The sequence below is a fragment of the Hemiscyllium ocellatum genome, chromosome 7 (genome assembly GCF_020745735.1).
Source record: "Hemiscyllium ocellatum isolate sHemOce1 chromosome 7, sHemOce1.pat.X.cur, whole genome shotgun sequence".
NCBI lineage: Eukaryota > Metazoa > Chordata > Chondrichthyes > Orectolobiformes > Hemiscylliidae > Hemiscyllium > Hemiscyllium ocellatum.
In genome coordinates, this window is record NC_083407.1 from 113216408 (window position 1) to 113237612 (window position 21205).

General features: G+C 40.7%; 1 protein-coding gene across 2 annotated transcripts in view; it reads left to right on the top strand.

Moving 5' to 3' along the window:
- The window catches only part of fam117bb (family with sequence similarity 117 member Bb), a 226590-nt gene that overhangs the window by 105616 nt on the left and 99769 nt on the right, over positions 1 to 21205 (top strand). The gene's annotated exons all lie outside the window — the stretch shown is intronic.

Genomic DNA, 21205 nt, shown 5'->3' on the forward strand with positions numbered 1-21205 from the left:
GTTCAGGGTGATGAGGTGAGGATAGGTGAACATAGGTAGAGGGTACGACCTGTTGGTCGATGAGAGGAATGAATCCAGTTAGTGGCTCGAAGGAAGGTTTGATGAGGGCAATGAAAGGGAGGGGGAAGGGGCAATAGGCAGCGAAAACAGACTTTTGGTTGTTATCCATAGCTTATTGTTTTCCCAGAACATTTCACTCACCTGAAGCTGTTGCTTGAGGGGCACCACTGTGCTGTGTCAAGAATGCAGTTTAGGTGGCCATCAAGTCCAGGAGTGAATTGTCAACCCAAAGCTTCTGGCTAAGAGATAGGGCTGCAACCTACTGGACTACAAGACCTGCCTAACTATTGAAAAAAACTGATAAAATTTGAATAAAATTGACTGAAGACAAAAGCAATGTGCTTCCTTGAAGGATCCTTGGGATTTGCTTCTCTATAGATTGGATTAGACATGTCTCTTAAAGTGGTAATTGACATAACCATGTGTGACTCCATTATCTCAAATATGGCCACATGATTTTGTTTTGGACAAAATAGAATTTCTTTCTAGTAGATTTCTCTTAAAGAGTCGAACTGTTTCCAACTATTCTATACTTATTTGCAGCTTTAAGTAAGCTTCAACAATGAAATAATGAATGGATGGAGTTTTAATTTGCTCTGGAAATTTGAATGTGGTGATCAGCTAATTGAACTGAAATCGGATTGCACAAGAATGTTATGATCTATCCCACAAGCATTTGTCCGTTTTAACCACATGATAGCTCACTTGCCTCATGGTCATGAGGTTTGGGGTTCAAGCTTCTATCATGGTTTGTGTCCTGAACAAGGTTGGTGTCCCTTGAAATACACAGTGCACTGCATTGTTCCAGAGGTTGATTTAAGGTGAGATTTTCAGGTGATAGCATGTGTATTCCAATTGTTCTGTTGAATCTTCAAGAAAGAGGGAGATATGCTATCCTTGTCAGCATTCCTTCAACCAATTCCTGCACTGATCATTTTATTTCATTGCTGGAGAATCATGACTCCTGTATTGTATATGTAATAATTTCAGAAGTAGTCCATTATAAAGTATTTGGGGATATTTTAATGCACTGCACTAATCATAGACTTTTATAGTTCAGCTGCTGTCAAAATAAATGAAGTCATTGGGTGTCTAATTATTAGTGCAGAAATGTAAATAGCTAAACCTCATGATTTTTCAGCACTAACCTTTGACTAATTCCTTCAATTAATCTGTGAAGATGCATTTATCTCAAATGCCCCTTTTGGTCCCCAATTCCTTTGAATTTGTTGTCATTTCATTTTTTAAAATGTTCATCTTATCTACAACTTCATTTTGGAAATTCTCCAATCTGATTTTCATTTCTGTCACAGCACTGAGACACTCGAATTGAGGTCACAAATGGCATCTCTTGTGAATGACTGTGGTACAGTTTTCACCTCACTTTCAAGTCACTTGAGCCCACCAATTTCCCTAAGATTCTGTCCTCTGCTCCCCTTTAGAATAAACATGCCCTTAATGGATTCCACTTGAAGAATGAGAATCAACTTCACCATCACCTCTCTGTGTCTTTCCACTTGCCTCTTTGTTGACAGGCAATTGTCCAGTATTAAGTCCTCAGTGGGCCTTAATTCCTCCAATTGCAAATTATGATTATCCAAGTAATTGGCAGGAGTTGAAGGCAGAGACTTAAATTCCACAGATTTCATCTGAGGTTGAATCAGTCTGCCATCCTACCTAACCCTGAGTTGCATGTCCAATCCCACATCGTCCTCCCAATCTACCATTCTATATACTATCAACTTTTCTGTTGATTATCTAAGTTGCAGCAAATTTTGTTCACCATATGCTGACCTGCGTTCCTATCAAGTTTGTGTTCAAATCATTCCATTGCCTTAGGGATACCTTGAATCTCTCTAAGCTCATAAGTGACCAAGAAGTGTTCCCTCAATTGTGGTCTCTTGCATATGCCTTACTTCCATTGCTGGCCATGATATTAGTGCCTAAACTCTGAAATTTCTTCCCTAGAGCTCTCTATATTCTTATTCTTTCTCATAGGGTCATACACCATAGAAACAGGCTCTATGACTCACCATCATCTCTACCTTCGCACCTTCTCTGTTTCTTTAAAACCTTTATTCAAGTATGTCTTTGACCAAGCACTTTGTCATGCATTTGAATATCTCCTTACACTCAGAGTCAATTTTTGTCTGATTATGCACTTGTGCGACACTTTGAATGTTTTCTTAATATAAAGAAACTGTGTATGCAGGGTGTTGTTGCTATAAAGCTCATTATTATCTCGAATAATCAATTTAAATCGAGAGTGCATTCCTGGGATTTTCCATATGCTGGGAAGAGATCTACTTTTTCCTTTCTAATTTTTCCATGTCTGTGAGATGTTTATTGAGAACTAGGTACAAGTTTGTCCCAAGCAAGCTTCTGATTAATTTTTGCAGTAAGTTTCTGATATCTGCTGCCTCCTCAGCCTTATGGCTAGCAGCTGATGGTTATCTCATTGAGAGCAGTTGGCCCTGGGAATGGATGACATTTTTATTCTTTTTTAGAACATAGAACATAGAACAATACAGCACAGAACAGGCCCTTCGGCCCACGATGTTGTGCCGAACATCTATCCTAGATTAAGCACCCATCCATGTACCTATCCAATTGCCGCTTAAAGGTTGTCAATGATTCTGACTCTACCACTCCCACGGGCAGCGCATTCCATGCCCCCACCATTCTCTGGGTAAAGAACCCACCCCTGACATCTCCCCTATACCTTCCACCCTTCACCTTAAATTTATGTCTCCTTGTAACACTCTGTTGTACCCGGGGAAAAAGTTTCTGACTGTCTACTCTATCTATTCCTCTGATCATCTTATAAACCTCTATCAAGTCACCCCTCATCCTTCGCCGTTCCAACGAGAAAAGGCCGAGAACTCTCAACCTATCCTCATACGACCTATTCTCCATTCCAGGCAGCATCCTGGTAAATCTTCTCTGCACCCTCTCCAAAGCTTCCACATCTTTCCTAAAGTGAGGCGACCAGAACTGCACACAGTACTCCAAATGTGGCCTAACCAAAGTCCTGTACAGCTGCAACATCGCTTCACGACTCTTGAATTCAATCCCTCTGCTAATGAATGCTAATACACCATAGGCCGTCTTACAAGCTCTATCCACCTGAGTGGCAACTTTCAAAGATCTATGTACATAGACCCCAAGATCCCTCTGTTCCTCCACCTGACTAAGAACTCTACCGTTAACCCTGTATTCCGCATTCTTATTTGTTCTTCCAAAATGGACAACCTCACACCTGGCAGGGTTGAACTCCATCTGCCACTCCTCAGCCCAGCTCTGCATCATATCTAAGTCCCTTTGCAGCCGACAACAGCCCTCCTCACTGTCCACAATGCCACCAATCTTCGTATCGTCTGCAAATTTACTGACCCACCCTTCGACTCCCTCATCCAAGTCATTAATAAAAATTACAAACAGCAGAGGACCCAGAACTGATCCCTGCGGAACTCCACTTGTAACTGGGCTCCAGGCTGAATATTTACCATCTACCACCACTCTCTGACTTCGACCGGTTAGCCAGTTTTCTATCCAGTTGGCCAAATTTCCCTCTATCCCATGCCTCCTGACTTTCTGCATAAGCCTACCATGGGGAACCTTATCAAATGCCTTACTAAAATCCATGTACACTACATCCACTGCTCTACCCTCATCCACATGCTTGGTCACCTCCTCAAAGAATTCAATAAGACTTGTAAGGCAAGACCTACCCTTCACAAATCTGTGCTGGCTGTCCCTAATCAAGCTGTGTCTTTCCAGATACTCATAAATTCTATCCCTCAGTACCCTTTCCATTACTTTGCCTACCACAGAAGTAAGACTAACTGGCCTGTAATTCCCGAGGTTATCCCTATTCCCTTTTTTGAACAGGGGCACAACATTCGCTACTCACCAATCCCCTGGTACCACCCCGTTGACAGTGAAGACGAAAAGATCATTGCCAACGGTACTGCAATTTCCTCTCTTGCTTCCCACATAATCCTAGGATATATCCCGTCAGGCCCGGGGGACTTGTCTATCCTCAAGTTGTTCAAAGTGTCCAACACATCTTCCTTCCTAACAAGTATCTCCTCTAGCTTACCAGTCCATTTCACACTCTCCTCTTCAACAATACGGTCCCTCTCGTTCGTAAATACTGAAGAAAAGTATTTTACATAAGAACAAAACTTTTTTACATAAAGTTTTTCTGCAAACTTAAATGATAATGCTTTAATATGTCCAGTCTGTACTTTTCTTGTAATCTGCTAAGAGTTGAATTTAGTGCCACTTGTGTATTTGTGCAATATGCCTTCACGTTCATAGGATAGATGATTTTAATGGTTTCACAATATTGCAAGTTCAGTTGTAGTTATAATATCCTATGTCAAACTTGCACTAATATACAACGGACTGTGCAGGAGGGAAGAGCAAAAACATGCAATCATTGAACAATATCCGATTATTAGGGGACATACTCACTTGTCTGCCAATGTTCATTGAGCCTCTGCGTGATGTGCTGCCTCTCTGCTGCTAGGATGAAGGAGACATTGCTGTATTTGGTGCTGGAGAATGCAGTGGGCCAAGCCTTTGTGGGGGCATCTCTTGGATAAGAACGGTCATAAGATTTAGATTACTAATACAGAAGAGCTAAGAATAATCTCAAGTAGAATTTCTTAATTGGAAGGAGGGTAACTTCAGTGGAATGAGAGAGGATGTAGCCAGGGTGAAACGGAGCAAGGAAGCCTTTGACAAGGTTGTGCGTGGTAGTTAAGTTAAATCGTATGGGATTCGGGGACAGCTTGCCAATGGAAATAAAATTGGCTTGATGGTAAGAGTGGTGGTGTTTGTGTCGCCATAGTCTTGCCAGACCATAGGAGCTGCTGTCTTATAAGAGAGAAGCGACTGATGGGGATTTAACCTGAGGTCCACCAGATCTCGGGTGAGGGAAGTTGAGAAGGAGAGTCGTTCATGGTAACCTCAAACCAATGATGGGTATTGAACCCACACTGTTGGCATCACACTGCTCTGTAAACCAACAATCCATCCAACTGAGCTAAACCAATTCTGGAGGGTTGTTTTTGGACTGGAGGCCTGGAGCGAGGCAGACATTAGTGCTAGGTCCACTGATTTTCTTCTTGTCATTTATATAAATGATTTGGTTAGGAGAAATTAGAAGGTATGGTTAGTAGGTTAGCAGATGACACCAAAATTGGTGGTATAATAGGCAGTGAAGGAGATTATTTATGACAAATTAATCAATTGGGCCAATGGGCAGAGTAGTGGCAGGTGGAGTTTAATTTGGATAATTGAGAGGTCTTGCATTTTGGTAAAATGAACAAGGACAGAATTATACACTTAAAAGTAGGGCTTTGGGTAGTATTGTTGAACAGATACTGAGGAGACCGATAGTTCGTTGAAAGTTGCACCACAGGAAGACAATTGGTTAGGCAGGTGTCTCGCCTGCTTGCCATCATTACTCACACCATTGAGTGTAGGAGTTGTGGACGTCAAATTGAGGTTATACAGGACGTTGATGAGGCCTGTTCTGGAGTACAATGTACAGTTCTGGTCAGCCCTCCTTTAGGAATGATATTTCCAAATTGGAAAGGGTTTAGGTAAGATTTACAAGGATGTTATTGGGATTGGAGGGTTTGAAGTCATAAGGAGAGGCTTAGTTTTTTTCCACTGCAGAGTAGGAGATTGAGGGATGATCTTAGAGGTTTATACATCATGAGGGGCATTGATAAGATGAATAGCCATTTTGCAAAAGTAGGAGAGTTCAAAACTAGGGCGGTGTATTTTTAAGGTGAGAGGAGAAAGATTTGAAAGTGACCTGAGAGGCAACTCTTTCACACACAGTGGTTTGTGAGTAGAATGAACTGCCAGAGCAAGTGGTAGATGCAGGTACAGTTACAAGGCTAAAAAGACCTTTGGATAGGTACATAATAGGAAGAGTTTAGAAGGATATGGGCCAAATGCAGGCAAATAGGAATAGTTTATTTTGAGAAATTTGGTCGCATGAACACGTGAGGTGTTTTTAAGGTGAGAGGACACCGGAAAAACATTGAGTGGATGAGAAAGAAAATAATCAGAGAGAAACACTGTTCTTCATCAACTGTGAGCTAGTCTTCCAATCCTTAATTCTGCCATAATGCTCTCAAAGTAAACTACTGAACAATAGTCAAACTTTACTCGTTGACTGGACCCGAGATCGATCTTTCTCCTTGGGTTTTAATTCTTTCAGTGTTTCAGGTCTTTACAGGGAGAGAGAAGAGAAAGCGATTGATGCAACCAACTTGTTTCCTTGCTTCTCTGTCAAATTCACTCCCCTGTGAATCTGTTTTAAACTGCATTCTGATAAATCAGATGGCTTTTTGCTGAGCTTCATTCTGTTGAATGCATAAGAGCTGCAAGTTGAAATGCCAATGAAAAGACTGCCTTCGAGCAGAGATGTCCTGAAGATGCATGTGGTACTGCTTTATCTGGGGACATTGTCCCAAAAATAACATTGTTTTGTACATGCCAGTTACGTTAACTGGTTTAGATTAGATTAGATTACCTACAGTGTGGAAACATGCCCTTTGGCCCAACGAGTCCACACCGACCCTCCAAAGAGAAACCCACCCAGACCCATTTCCTTCTGAGTAAATCATCTAATACTATGGGCAATTTAGCATGGCCAATTCACCTGACCTGCACATCTTTGGACTGTAGGAGGGAACTGGAGCATCCGGAGGAAACCCACGGGGAGAATGTGCAAACTCCACACAGACACCAGACACCAAACACCAAGGCTGGAATTGAACCTGGGACCCTGGTGTTGTGCGGCAGCAGTACTAACCACTGAGCCACCATGCCGCTACCCAAAGTTTAAAAAAAACCTCATTGTTATTTAATCTCCTTTTTGAAGAGGTGTCCGTTTTTCTCATTTCCAGTTCATAATCCAGAAACACTAAATCATAAAATCGTCATAGAATAGAATCCAGACAGTGTGGAAACAGGCCCTTTGGTCCAACAAGCCCACACCGACCCTCCGAAGAATAATCCGCCTGGGTCCATTCCCCATCCTGATATTTACCCCTGACTAATGCACCTAACCTACACATCCCTGAACACTATGGGCAATTTGGCATGGCCTGTTCACCTAACCTGCGTATCTTTAGATTGTGGGAGGAGAAACCGGAACACCTGGAGGAAATCCATGCAGACACGGGGAGGATGTGTAAATTCCACACAGTCGAACACCAATTTCTCAAGGAAATTGTGGAGCAACTCGAGAATAAACTTGCAAGATTATTTGATTGAGCATAGTGACCAGCTCGACTGACTGGTTACTCTCCTGAAAGCCATGCACTAAATGAGCTGAATGACCATGTTTTGTGACATAATGACTGTCTGTATGACTTGTTGATCTTTCAGTTACAGCAGCAAATTGAACCATGTTGATTCTGTTTTTATGCGACCTATGAAGATATCTTTCAAAAGTGAGCGTACAACAAATAATCAAATTTCATCAATTGGACAATTTGCACTCTTGACCTATATTCTCCTCCGTATGTTCTGCAGATCCCTCAATTAGGTAACTGCTGGTTACGCATTGTCTAGCAGTTTTGAATCATGATAGTGGAGTCAGGAGATCCCAAATTCAATTTATTGGGTAGTGGATGTTGTGATATGGCAATGTGATATGTTATGATAGTGCCTTTTTATAAAACAGATCTTAAGTGTATAAATATCAGTTTTTTTTTCCTGATTGTTTCATTTGCTTGTTGTCTACATTATCTTTACATATGTAAATTCAACTTTGGATCCTGTGCATAATTCTGATGGGCAATTTATCTCTCAACTCAGTGTTTTTAGCAAAGACATTTTAAATTTCTCAATATTCACCTTGGGTTTTTGAACAGTTTAATTCTTTATTTGTAAACTTTTTTGGGGATTTTAATCAGAATCATTCAAATATGTGTCAGCATTATTCGATATGTTGTGGTTTGGTCATGTAACTATGTCCTTTTGTTTTATGCTCAGCGGGGTAAGACTTGATCACTGTCAATCAACAATGTAACACAAAGTGTGAATAACTATTGCCACAATTCTGCCATGAAACTGTGTTGCTGTTGAATAGGCTGTGCATGAGAGCGGCTTATGCCCAGTTGTGTTCCAATTTCCTTCCTTATTTAAATTCAACTTTGAGATGAGTGATTGGAAAATTAATGCTGGCAGGAATGAAATGTGGTACATTGTAGAGTGGGTTTTATTTCCTAATCATGCACCCAGATTGCATACTTCATAGTTGGTGTGAAGTTATGGCAACTGGATATCGTGGGCTTTATTCATGCATCCCAATAAATGTAGCTACTGAAGAAAAGCAGTTACGCAAAGAGTTTAAGAATGCAGGAGCTGTGATTTTAAAAAGCTTTCTGGTTATGAATTGTCAAAGCTTGCTTTGCCAGCTTATATATAAATAAAAAGCACAAACCATTATGTAATGGTTCATGCAGAGAATAGGCTATATTCATTCTGTTCCTATGGAACTAAAATGCACATGGCAAATTTTTAACTTTACAAAGAATTCATGACACAATGAGTGGACAAGTGGCAGATGAAATTCAATGCAGACAAGTGCAGTCTGGTTTTGATAGAAAGAGCACATACACAACGTAAAGTGAGGAATGCATTTTTGCAGGATGGTGAGGACCAAATTATCCTGGGTTTACATGTGTATACATCATGGGAAGTCATAGAGATGTACAGCACGGAAACAGATCCTTTGATCCAACTCATTCATGCCAACCAGATCTCCTAAATTAATCTAGTCCCATTTGCCAACACCTGGTCCATATCCCTCTAAATCCTTCCTTTCATATACCCATCCAGATGATAGCTACCCACCCGAGTTGGAAGAAAGATTTGAGAGACCAGTTAATAATGCATATAGCATCCTGGCCTTTGTAAGTAAGGACATAGTGTATAAAAATAATGAAGATATGCTCAATTTATATAGAATATTAATTTGGCTTCAGTTGAAGTATTGTAACCAGTTCTCGTTACCATGCTTCAGGATGGGTGGAAGGCATTAGAGTGAGTACAAAAGAGATTCACAAGAATAGTTCTGAGAAGAGATTCACGAGATTGGTTCCGAAGGTAAGCAACTTCTGTTAACCAGATGGATTGCAAATGTTGAGGCTCTTGTTCTTCAAGAAGAGAAGGTTAGGAGAGATTTTCATAGAGGAGCACAAAATCATGAGTCAGAATGGAATAAATGAGGTCTGGACTGTTGTTCTTGGTTGAGGATTGAGACCATGAGTTACAGATTTAAGTTAACTGGCAAATTGGCAACGTGTGTGTTTTTTTAAGAACAACAAATGATTTAGATCTGGAATTCATTGTTTGAGAGTGTATTGGAAGCAGGTTCAATCAAGGCATTCAAGAGCAAATTAAGCTTTTATTTGCAAGGCAACAGGGAGAAGATCAGAGGAGGTCTTCTCAAGTTGCTTTGAAGAGCTGGCTCACCCATCAAGAATTGCATCTTTTGTACTGCAACAATTCCGTGATTCTTCAAAACAACATATTTGGCTCAACTAGAGAACAGTTAATTTTAAGAATTGTAAGTTAATACTGATGATCAAAATAAATGCTCATGCCGCAACCAATATGAAAAATAAGGCATTTGGTGCAAAGTGTGGGCATTGGATTAGTGTTTTATTTGTCAGTTGACATAATTTACATTTATAAAAATCAGTTTCCTACCTACGTTGACAATGTTAAACTTAAGAATGAATGATTTAATTTGCTGGAGAAACAGAATCTAAAGTCAAAGAGTGAGAATGAGTCTGATGAAGGAGTGTAACTTGCTGTCGGAGGTGATACTGACAACCTTGACCTGAAATTTGAGGAATGTTGCAATTGGCATTAAACCAAAAACAGAGGAAAAATGGGCAGCAATGATGAGAGGCACAATAGTGGATGACCTGAACATAGAATTAGGCTGAAAATGTGTTGCTGGAAAAACGCAGCAGGTCAGGCAGCATCCAAGGAGCAGGAGAATCGACGTTTCGGGTATGAGCCCTACTTCAGGAGCCCTTCTCGTAGAATTAGGCTGTCCTTGTGCTGGAGAGGAGTCACCAAGATGCATTTAAACAGGATGTTGAGATTGTCAATAGTCTGGTTGAACGTGAGTCAGTGGCAAAAATGTGGTGTTTGTGACCGGTCTTTCCAGTGTGCACCTCAGGTAGGTTGAGTTTCACTCAAATCTTTATTGGGAAAACAGTCGAAGGATGCAAGAGCAGGATCAATGGAAATGAATAGAAAAAAACTGAGGACATACGTCAGAGTTGACCCTGTATTACTGGGGATTTCTTTATGTTGTATTTCTGATTGTTAATTTTTTAACTCTTAATTAAGCTTTGGTTATTTGGAAATTTTAAACCTCTGTTAGAAGCTTGGTTAGGTTATGGACTGCACTGGAGTATTCTTGCCATTTGTTATTTTGGAATATTACATCGACAAAAGTTAGTTTTAACTGTGAAATAAATAAGACCTGAAACAACTGATGTCTGAATTATTGGTGCATGAAAAGAAAATCCTCTGGAACCAAGATTTTAATACTTGAGGCTGTTTGTACTCATCCACTATCTCTGTCTATTTGTCCTATTGAACATTTTACAGAGCAGAATAATTCATGAAAATGGATTTACAGTTTCTTCACTGAAATTATAATAAAATAGCCAAATGTACTAAATGACCCCAAATGATGAAATTACCAAGGTTCTATCTTTTGCAACTTCAAGATGAATCTGAAGCGATAAAAATTAAACATAAATTAAAAGTATCCATGGGATACTAGAAATGAAAATGACAATGTCATAAGATTGCAAGCATTCATTGTCTCACACCACACAAATGTTGCACCATGTGGAATCTCATTGTCTTTGCAATTTGGCCTCCAGAATGTAGGAATTTTCCTTATTTGCAGTTAGACTCTGTTCCTCAAGTCACTTAGAATGGTTGCTGCACTCATTGAAGTACCCAGTTTCTCTCTTGTCATCCAAACAGCACACTTCTCCAGAATTTACTTCACACATGTAACTTTGTCTCAAATTTCCTGAGGTTGTCCAGAATTTGGCATTCATTTCTGAGTGTGGGAAGCATTATGGAAGGGACCTAAGGTGGAAATTAGGGAGTGAAACTTCTGAATAAAGTAGGGAATGAGTCGGGCAGAAGTGTGTGTTAGTACATTGGTGAACAGCTCGTAAAGTGTCAGGAAGGTTGAGGAAGCAGACTGGAAGACCTCCTTCTTGGGTCTCTGGAATCCTTCTCCCTCCCCTTTTGGTTTTGTTAGTACTTGCTACCCAAGTATTGTCGCAAAGTGTCCCAAATTTTATTTCCTCCAGATGTGGGTACTATTTGTTTAGTTTAGCTTGTGAAACTCTTGATATCACAAAAGCCTCACAGAGTGCTTTATCTGACTTCATTAATGATTTGTTGAACTGTCTGATCAGCTGTTGCAAAGCTGGCACATAATTGTATAATTGTCTCTGCTGTAACCCTGTTTTCAGCTTTCTGTCCTTCTTTGATTCAGTCACACAGTTGTAAACATGCTTTTTTTTTAACGTTCCTCAGTTCTTTTGCTTTGCCTCTGTGGCTTCTCGGCATTAACTTCGTCCTTGTTGCTACTGCTTCCAAAGTGAGGATCGTCACAATGATTATTTTGTTCTTAACCAAACCTTTTCAGACTATCATAATATTTGCAGTGATATCAAATGCATGTAGTTTATATCCTGAAACTTAGTGACACTGTAAAGTTGCAGATTATCCTGTTCTAATACTTGAAACTTAAGTAATTTGATGAAACAATCAGCATCTTAACAGGTTCCTATTCTAAAATGGACTGAAAGTGCGTTTTTAGAAGTTTACCATCAGTTTTCAAACATTCTGAAGTACTGTAGCAACCAAAACTGACTTGTCAGGCAGCCTAACCTTCTATCACTAAAATGACAATTTTAATTGTCCATTTGTTTCATGTTGCTGTTTTCTCCTTTAATCTGTACAACTCTTCCTTCAAGTGTGAGGTGATAAGTATCATGATGGGGAGATAAACCTCTGAGGGATGTCGCCTGGATTTTTAGTTGATGTTGCTTTATCAATGTATTCCTCCACTGGTTCGATCCTTTAATTAATTGTGCTTATCCATTACCTATCTACTGATATGTCCCTTAGTACTCTGGCTGCCTAACCCAATCCTTCTCCCTTGAACTGCTCAAGCACTTCAAAATCATATTAAAATACCCACACAACCTTTTTGGAGAAGACAGAACAGGTATTGAGAGTTTCTCATCTGAATGACCATGTCTGTTCTCTCCGTAGATTCTGCTCATCTTGTTGCAAGTTTCAATATTTAATGTTGCTAGTTCAGGTGTTCAATATCTTTAGATTTGTTTATGTTCACTTTGTTTCCTAGGTCTGTGTTTCTATATTTTTATTTGCCTGCTGTCTGACATTGACCATTAGAATGTGTACAACTATAAACATCACCAAAACAAACTGGATATCAAACCTACAGCTCAGCGAGCAAACCTACACCCTAAATCACCAAAACACACTAGATAACTGGAAGCTTGCTCTTTTTAAAAAAAAATGCAACCCGGTGGCTCAGTGGTTAGCACTGCTGCTTCACAACACCAGGGTCCCAGGTTCGATTCCAACCTTGGGTGACTGTCTTTGTGGAGTTTACACATTCTCCCTGTGTCTGGGAGGGTTTCCTCCGTGTGCAACGGTTTCCTCCCACAGTCCAAAGATGTGCAGGTTAGGTGAATTGCCATGCTAAATTGCCCATAGTGATAGGTATATTAGTCAGAGGGAAATGGGTCTGGGTGGGTTACTCTTGGAAGGGTCGGTGTGGACTGGTTGGGCTGAAGGGCCTGTTTCCACACTAGGGAACCTAATCTAATCTAATCTATGTTGTGAAAATGTTGTGAAATTCACGTTTCTGTCTTTGGTCAAACTGCTTTCCTGATGTTCGCTATAACCGCCCTTTTATTCTTCCCCATATAAATGTTCCTGTATTTTTAAAAATTGTTAATAGCTTGAATAAAGCTGTTGAAGTTTGCCCTCCAGCTTTTATTTTAACAGAAGGCAATTCATTCTGTCAATTAGTTAGGTTTAATGCTACTGATTATGCACAGAGCAGAATTGCCTTTGGCAACACTAACTAGATTTGGATGGATGTATCAAATTATATAGCAGGCTTTTGAAAGCTGTGGCCATTCAGTAAAAGTTTTACTGAATGTATTGACTCATAAAAACACATTAGTGTGTCAATTTGATCATATTGGTTTGAAGTATGTAATTATTGAACTTCTTTGGACATCAAAGACATGTTCTGAGGGAAAATGGCAGTTGAAAATTATTGCAAAAGGCATTTTGCATGTGTGGGGGAGAAATGCATCAGTGCGTGTCAGAGAATCATGTCAGTTAAAAAATAAAATTAACACTAACACTCTAATAGAGCGCTGATTCTCGGTTTCCCAAGGGAATTCAGCAAGCACACTTTGAATTTCAGATGGGAATCTCCATAGAAAATGTTTACTGAATGTTTGTCAATGATTTGAAACGTCAAATTCTGGAAATGTACCATCAGTACAACAGCATCTTGAAGTTATATAAGGTAAATTATGGTGTGCAAGTTGACAGGACACACGAAACAAAAACTTTGGCCGCCCTCAAAAGTCACATTTTTGCATCTGCAAGTCAGCCACCCTTATCAGCAGTGGTATTTTGTACTTGTGATAGTAGTCTGCCTTAACATTTTTTTACTTTACAAATTGATGCTTTACTTTGCAGCACCTTATAGCTTGGTACAAAGGTAAAATGAAAGATCAGATGGGCCAATGGGCTACGAAGTGGCAGATGGGCTGCCAGAGGAAGTGGTGGAATCTTACAGTTGCAACATTTAAAAGGCATTTGGATAGGTATATGAAAGAGGAAGGGTTTGGAGGGATATGAGCCAGGTGCTGGCAGGTGAGACTAGATTGGGTTGGAATATCTGGTCGGCATGGACGGGTTGGACCGAAGGGTCTGTTTCTATGCTGTACATCTCTATTATTCTATGTGATGCAGAGATGTCCAGTTTACGTCATTTGGAAACACCAACCATCTGCACTTCTTTACTTGGCACATAAGGAGACCCTAATTTTTGGACAGATGTTGAGGCTTCAAAGTCCCCACCTATCATCCTTATAGATATTTTTAATCAACCTGTTCAGATGCATTATGACACGCATCTGGCCAGGTGGGAGGTCAACCTGGATCCAGGGGTAGAAGCTCTATCACTGTGTCACAAGAGCTTAATGGACTCCTCCAAAGTTGTAATGTTATCAAAAGCCCTATGCTGCTTCAACATGCAAAGAATTATATACGGTTTGACTCCAAACCATGCAATATTTGGACTTATTGGCAAAAACATGTTGAAAGAAGTAGGTTTTAAGGAGTGCCTTGAAGGAGGGAGCAGATGAAGAGGCATGAGAGTGTAAATGAGAAATACCAGAGTCATTCTTGGGTGCTGAAGGCGTGATAGCTACTCCTAGTGATTAACATCAGAGATACGAAAAGATAAAAATTGAAGGAACCCCAAGACAATTGAGTTTTTTAAGGTTTGGAGGAGGTTTTGCATTTAGGAAAGGAAGGGCTGCAGAAGGATTTGAAAACACAAATAAGAATTTTAATATTTAGGCATAACTGAATTGAGAGTTATGTAGGTTATTTAGCACTTGGTGTGAACTAAGATACTGACAAAAAGTTTTGGCTATAAGAAATTTGAACAGGAGTAGGCTGTTTGGCATGCCCATTTTGCTGTGTTTTCCCATAATGCTTGATTTCCCCACTGGTCGTGAATCTATCCAAGTCTGACATACACAGATTGACGCTGACACTGCTCCTACAGCTCTATGGCAAGGAATTTTAAAATCTTACAACCCTCAATATGTTTCTCCTTATCTGTCTTAAATTGACACCTCTTTATTCTGAGTTATGCCCTTTGGTCTTAAATGCTCCTGAGGGGAGGCATCTTCTCAGTGTTTACCCTGCCAAGCCCCTTAAGATCCCAAATATTTCAATGAGGTCACCACTTGTTATTCTAAAAGGCACTGATGAGGGTTTCTGATGCTCATGAACAAAGGCAGAGTGCAGAAAGTACTCTCACTCTTGCTTATTTGTATATCTTAATTGTTTGAGAGAGTGCACATGGGTCAATAACAACAAAGGTAGTTTGAATTTTTATATTATGTAATTATGAAAGATCATCTTGACAATATCCAAATGCATTAATTGGTATTTTTTTTTCTATTTGTGTATCCATCCAGGTGTGTCTTGAATGCCGCTGTTGTCTGCTTCCACCACCACCTTTGGCAGGCACTCACCACTCTTTGTGAAAATCTTGGCTTGCACATGTCCTCCAAACATGTCCTTGCATTCCCCACCCCCTCTGCTGCCCCATTCCAAAACCAGTACTTGACCTTCCAAAATGCATCACCTCGTATGTCTGGATTTTACTTCATCTACCATTTTTCTGCCATGCCTCCATTGATCTGTATCCTGCTATATCATCTGACAGTAGGGCTGTGAAGGGCTTTTGCCCGAAACGTCGAATTTCCTGTTCCTTGGATGCTGTCTGACCTGCTGCGCTTTTCCAGCAACACATTTTCAGCTCTATATCATCTGACAGTCCCCCTCACTGAGCACAATTCTGCCAATCTTTGTATTGTCCGCAAACTTAAAATTAGACTAACCACATTTTCCTCCAAATCATTTATGTAGACCACGATCAGCAGAGGCTACAACAGCGATCCCTGTGGTACACCACGAGTCACAACCCTCCATTCCGAAAAGCGACCTTCCACAGCTCCTCTGTGTCTCCTGTGGCTAAGCCAGTTCTATCTGTCTTGCCAGCCTACCCCGATACCTTGTGACTGCACCTTTTTGTAGCAGTCTGCCAATGGGGGACCTTGTCAAAGGCTTCACTGAAATCCAGATAGACAGCATCAACCACTTTTCCCTCATCAATCAACTTCGTCAACGCCTTAAAAAACTCTATCAAGCTAGTGAGGCACGATCTCCCCTGCGCAAAGCCATGCTGTCTATCGCTAATAAGTCCATTTGCTTTGAAATGCTTATAGATCTTGTACCTGAGAATCTTTTCCAATAATTTCCCTACCACTGACATGAAGCTCAGAGGTCTGTAATGTTAATTGTTAGTTGCATATTGAGTAAATCTGATGAGAACACTGTGTCAAATAGTCAAAATTGTGGTAAGTGGCAGAGAGTTGGTTTCTTTATCTCTTGGCTTTAATTCAACAATTCCAAACTTTTTTTTAGTGTTTTTGCTTGGAACATCTGTTATTTTCCAATAATGTTAATCATAATTTGGTCATTTAGTAAACTGGAGCTCACTTAAGCCAAACCTTTCTTTCCCAGGAGTTTTCTTAGAATTGATGTTAACATTCAATCTAGTTATTTGTGATGTACTGGACAAAATTTAACTGGGACCACACCCTCGACTTCTGAGGTCTTCTGAGACCTCTTCTGAGATCTCGAGCATGTCCTTAGGTAATTTTATAATCCTTGTAATTTCTATTCTGCTGCAGATAAATGCTGTCCTGTAGAAATAATTGATCAACTGCACTACAGCTAAAGTAATATAATTTTAACTACAGCTTCTAATTTTATTAGAAAGCTTCTTTAATGCAATACAGATGAAAAAAAAAGCCTTGTGTATTCATCCAACAAACATCTAATGTCTTGCACAATGCAACTTCATTTTTTCTTTCAGTAAAGTTTACAACTCTTCTGAATTGTCAGAACCAGTCTATTTTAAAGCAACTTCTAGGTTTTTGTCTTACTTGCATGCACCTCTTTGAGTCCATCACAGTGATTGCTGGAAATACTGATTTGCACAGAAAGGCAGATCTGACTCATTACTCTTCTCTGTCCAGAACACAGTTGGGGCTATTTATTATTTTCTAATATGTACCTGCCATGTTGGAGCACCTCATATGGTTTGTGTTGGCTTAGAGTGGTTTTGAAGTATTTCAAAATCATGCTGCGGCTTCGAGGATTAACTTGTGAAAACAAGCTTACAAAATAATCAAATGTTAGTGCAAGATACATAAAGTAGTCAAAAATGATGGTGAGATATTGGCTTTTTGTCAGGCTCCTCCTTAGTATGTTCAATTTTGGGCATCATTGTTGGCCTAGAGGAGTGCTTGTAGGCTTAAATGACAACAGGATGCATAAATTTGTCTTGGGGTCCCTTGATTTAGAAAGTTGAGGTATAATCTAACAGCTCTTTAATGTTGTACAAAGTTAAAAATCACACAACATCAGGTTTTGGTCCAACAGGTTTAATTGGAAGCACTAGCTTTCAGAGCGCTGCTCCTTCATAAGGTGATTGTGGAGTATAAGATTGTAACACATAGAATTTATCACAGAAGTTTACAGCGTGATGTAACTGAAATTATATATTGAAAAAGACCTGGATTGTTTGTTAAGCCTCTCATCTGTTAGAATGACCACGTTGGTTTCAATTCTTTCATATGTAAATTGCAAAACTTTTTAAAAAAAGTTACATTCTCAAGTGAACTTTAACTATTGTGTCTGTCAGCCCAGATTATGTATTGAAGGTGTGAGGTCCCCTGTATGATACTGTCTGTGCCACAACGTTTAGACTAATTCTAATCTAAAAAAATGAATTCACAGAATTCATGGATTCATTCACTTTTTAAGCTAAGTAAAATGTAACTCTCCAAAGTACAAATTTGTAAAGTGTATGTGCGTATGTGGGTTTGTGTTTGTGTTGGGGTGTTGTGTTGTGAGTGCCTGTAAGAGAGTAGGTGCATGTGTGTGAGTGAGAGTATAAATGGGTATAAGTCTGTGAGAGGGAGGGTGTGTGTGTGTGTGTGTGTGTGTGTGTGTGTGTGTGTGTGTGTGTGTGTGTGTGTGTGTGTGTGTGTGTGTGTGTGTGTGTGTGTGTGTGTGTGTGGTGCAATGGGGTCACCTGCATTGTGACATGAACCCAAGGTCCCAGTTGAGGCCATCCCCCTGGGTACCGAACTTGGCTATCAGCCTCTGCTCGGCCACTTTTCATTACTGCCTATCCCGAAGTCCGCCTTGGAGGATGGTCACCCGAACGTCTGAGGTCGAATGTCCCGGACCACTGAAGTGTTCTCCGACTGGGAGGGAACACTCCTGTCTGTTGATTGTTGTGTGGTGCCCATTCATCTGTTGCCATAGCCTCTGCTCAGTCTCACCAATATACCATGTCTCAGGGCATCCTCGTCTGCACGTATGAGATAGACAACATTGGCAGAGGTGCATGGTGGTATCCATATCCACACTCTGACACGTCTTGCAGCATCTACCATGACAGAGTTGTATGGAGTTGTCCCGAAAGCCTGGCAGTTTGCTACGAACAATAATCTGTTTGAGATTTGCTGGTTGTTTAAAGGCTTGCAGTGGAGTCATGGGTAAGGTCGTGGCGAGGTGCTTATCCTCATCGATTATGTGTTGCAGGCTGTGTAGACCATGGCTTGGTTTTTCGGCTTTTGGGAAGTATTGGATAACAAAGGGTACTCTGTCATTTGCAGCTTGTTTCTGTCTCCTCAGGAGGTCGTTACGGCTCCTCGCTGTGGCACGTTGGAACTGGTGGTCAATGAGTTGAGCATCGTATCTCGTTCTTATGAGGGCATCCTTGAGTACTTTCAGGTGCCCATCACGATCCTCCTCATCTGAACAGATCCTGTGTATGTGTAGGGCTTGTCCATAGGGAATGGCTGTTTTAGTATATTTCGGGTGGAGGCTGGAGAAGTGTAGCATCGTGAAGTTATCCGTGGGTTTGCAATAGACTGAGGTGCTGAGGTGCCCATCCTTGATGGAGATGCATGTTTCCAAGAATGAGACAGATAGTAGAGAGTAGTCCATGGTGAGTTTATTGGTGGGATGAAACTCGTTGATATCACTGTGTAGTTTTATCAGTGACTCCTCACCAAGAGTCCAGAGGAAGAAAGTGTCGTCAATGTACCTGGTGTATAGTGTTGGTTGGAGGTCCTGCGTAGAGAAGAAGTCTTGTTTGAACCTGTGCATGAAAATGTTGGCATATTGGGGTGCAAATTTGGTCCCCATGGCAGTTCCATGTGTCTGGGTGAAGAACTGGTTGTCAAAGGTAAAGACGTTGTGATTGAGGATAACGCGAATGAGTTGTAGGACAGTGTTTGGAGATTGGCAGTTGTTGCTGTTAAGTACTGAGGCTGTTGCTGCAATGCCGTAATTGTGAGGGATGCAAGTATAGAGTGCAGGAACGTTCATTGTGATGAGGAATGTTCCCGGTTTGACTGGTTTGTGGGTGCTGAGTTTCTGTAAGAAATCATTAGTGTCGCGACAGAAGCTGGGCATCCCCTGTACATTGAGTTTCAAGATGCCTTCGGCATGTACGCCTCTATGACTCTGTGACATAGCCAGAGAGGCTCTCACACAGGGTCCCATTGCCTGATACGATGGGACGTCCTGGTGTATTGGCTTTGTCTATTTTCGGAAGGCAGTAGAAGTCGCCTATTCGAGAAGTACACGGGATGAGTAAACGTAGGGAACTCTGAAGGACTGGATCCAAAGTCCTGATCAATGTGTTTAGTTCACGGGTGTGCACTTTGGTCAAATTGGCTGGTAGTTGCCTGTCGTGTTCCTGGTTGTTCAGTTGTCGGTACATTTCCTTGCAGTAATCTGCTCTATGCTGAATGATGATGGCTCCCCCTTGATCTGCTGGATTGATGACATTGTTGTAATTGGTTTTGAGAGCATGGATGGCATTGCGTTGTGATCGAGTGATGTTTTGCTCTATCTTGTGAGTGGGGCTGATGAATCTGACATTTATATATTTCCTGACGGTTTGGGCATACATGTCAAGTCCAGGGCAGCGGTCCTCTGTTGGGGTCCAATTTGACTTATTCTTTAGTCGCTCATCTGTAGATCCCTGCGATGACTGTTCCAGTTTGTCGGTGGGTTCATTAGGATTACTGCTGGCATCTTGAAAGAATTCCCGGAGTCTCCGTGTCTGCTGCAAGAACCATGGGGTCCATTTTGGTGGTGGGGGAGAAATTGAGACCCCTGCTAAGGACTTCAATCTCTTCCGGTCGAAGAGTGTGGTCCAATAAGTTGACTTCCGTGCAGTGATAACATCCACTATGGCGCCAGGGTGGGCTTGGCTACTACTGGTGATCATGCCAAGTTTCTCCAGTTTCTTCTTGGTGTGCATATACGTAGTATAGTTTTGTTACCTTGCCTGTTTGGCAATGTCACCTAACCATACTGCTGTATCCTGAGTGCAGGCTGAGAGTGTGGACTCCATCTGAATTTCAAGGTTGTGGCACCTGCTGTAGAGTTGGTGCACAAGATATTTAAGGAGTTTGCGAGAGGTGCGCTGGCAAAGTCTCTCTGCATAGTCTGTGTTGTAGGTCGACGTGAGTGGTTCGTGATCCATAATCCTTTTGGCATCTTTCCAGCTTGCCTGCATTTCTGTAGAAACTTGATGTCCACAATCTTTAATATTGTCGATTTTATATGGTGGAAGGAGAGAAACACCAGCCTCTGTTGTGAAAATCCAGAGCAAGGATTCGAATTAGAGAATTTAAATGAAAATGAGTATTTTTTGTGCACAGTATGGATTTGAAATTGACCTTGGATGCCTAGCTAATATAAAATTGTGAATTTGTTTAGCTTTGAGGAAAGATAAGCAGACAATGTTTTCTTTCGTTGTTAATTTATTTAACTCTTGCAAATACAAGTTTTATATCACATGTTTGAGATGAAAAGAGGTACTTCTGGTAATTGTTTGTTTTGTGGCATGGTTATGACATTTTCATCAAGTTACCAAATGGATGAATCAAATAGAAGAAAATGGTTTGCACTTTGTTACACTTGCGCCAATCCAGGTGTTCCTGAACAATCAGGCACTTGTGTAAAACAGAATTAGCTGGGGAATCTAAAGCAATTTTGCATGGCAGCAGTAGTAAGGAGTTTAAATTATAAAAATTCAAAAGCAAAATAATTTGAATGGCACAAAACATACCCTCAGATCAGGACTTTGTATTCACCAGTTGAA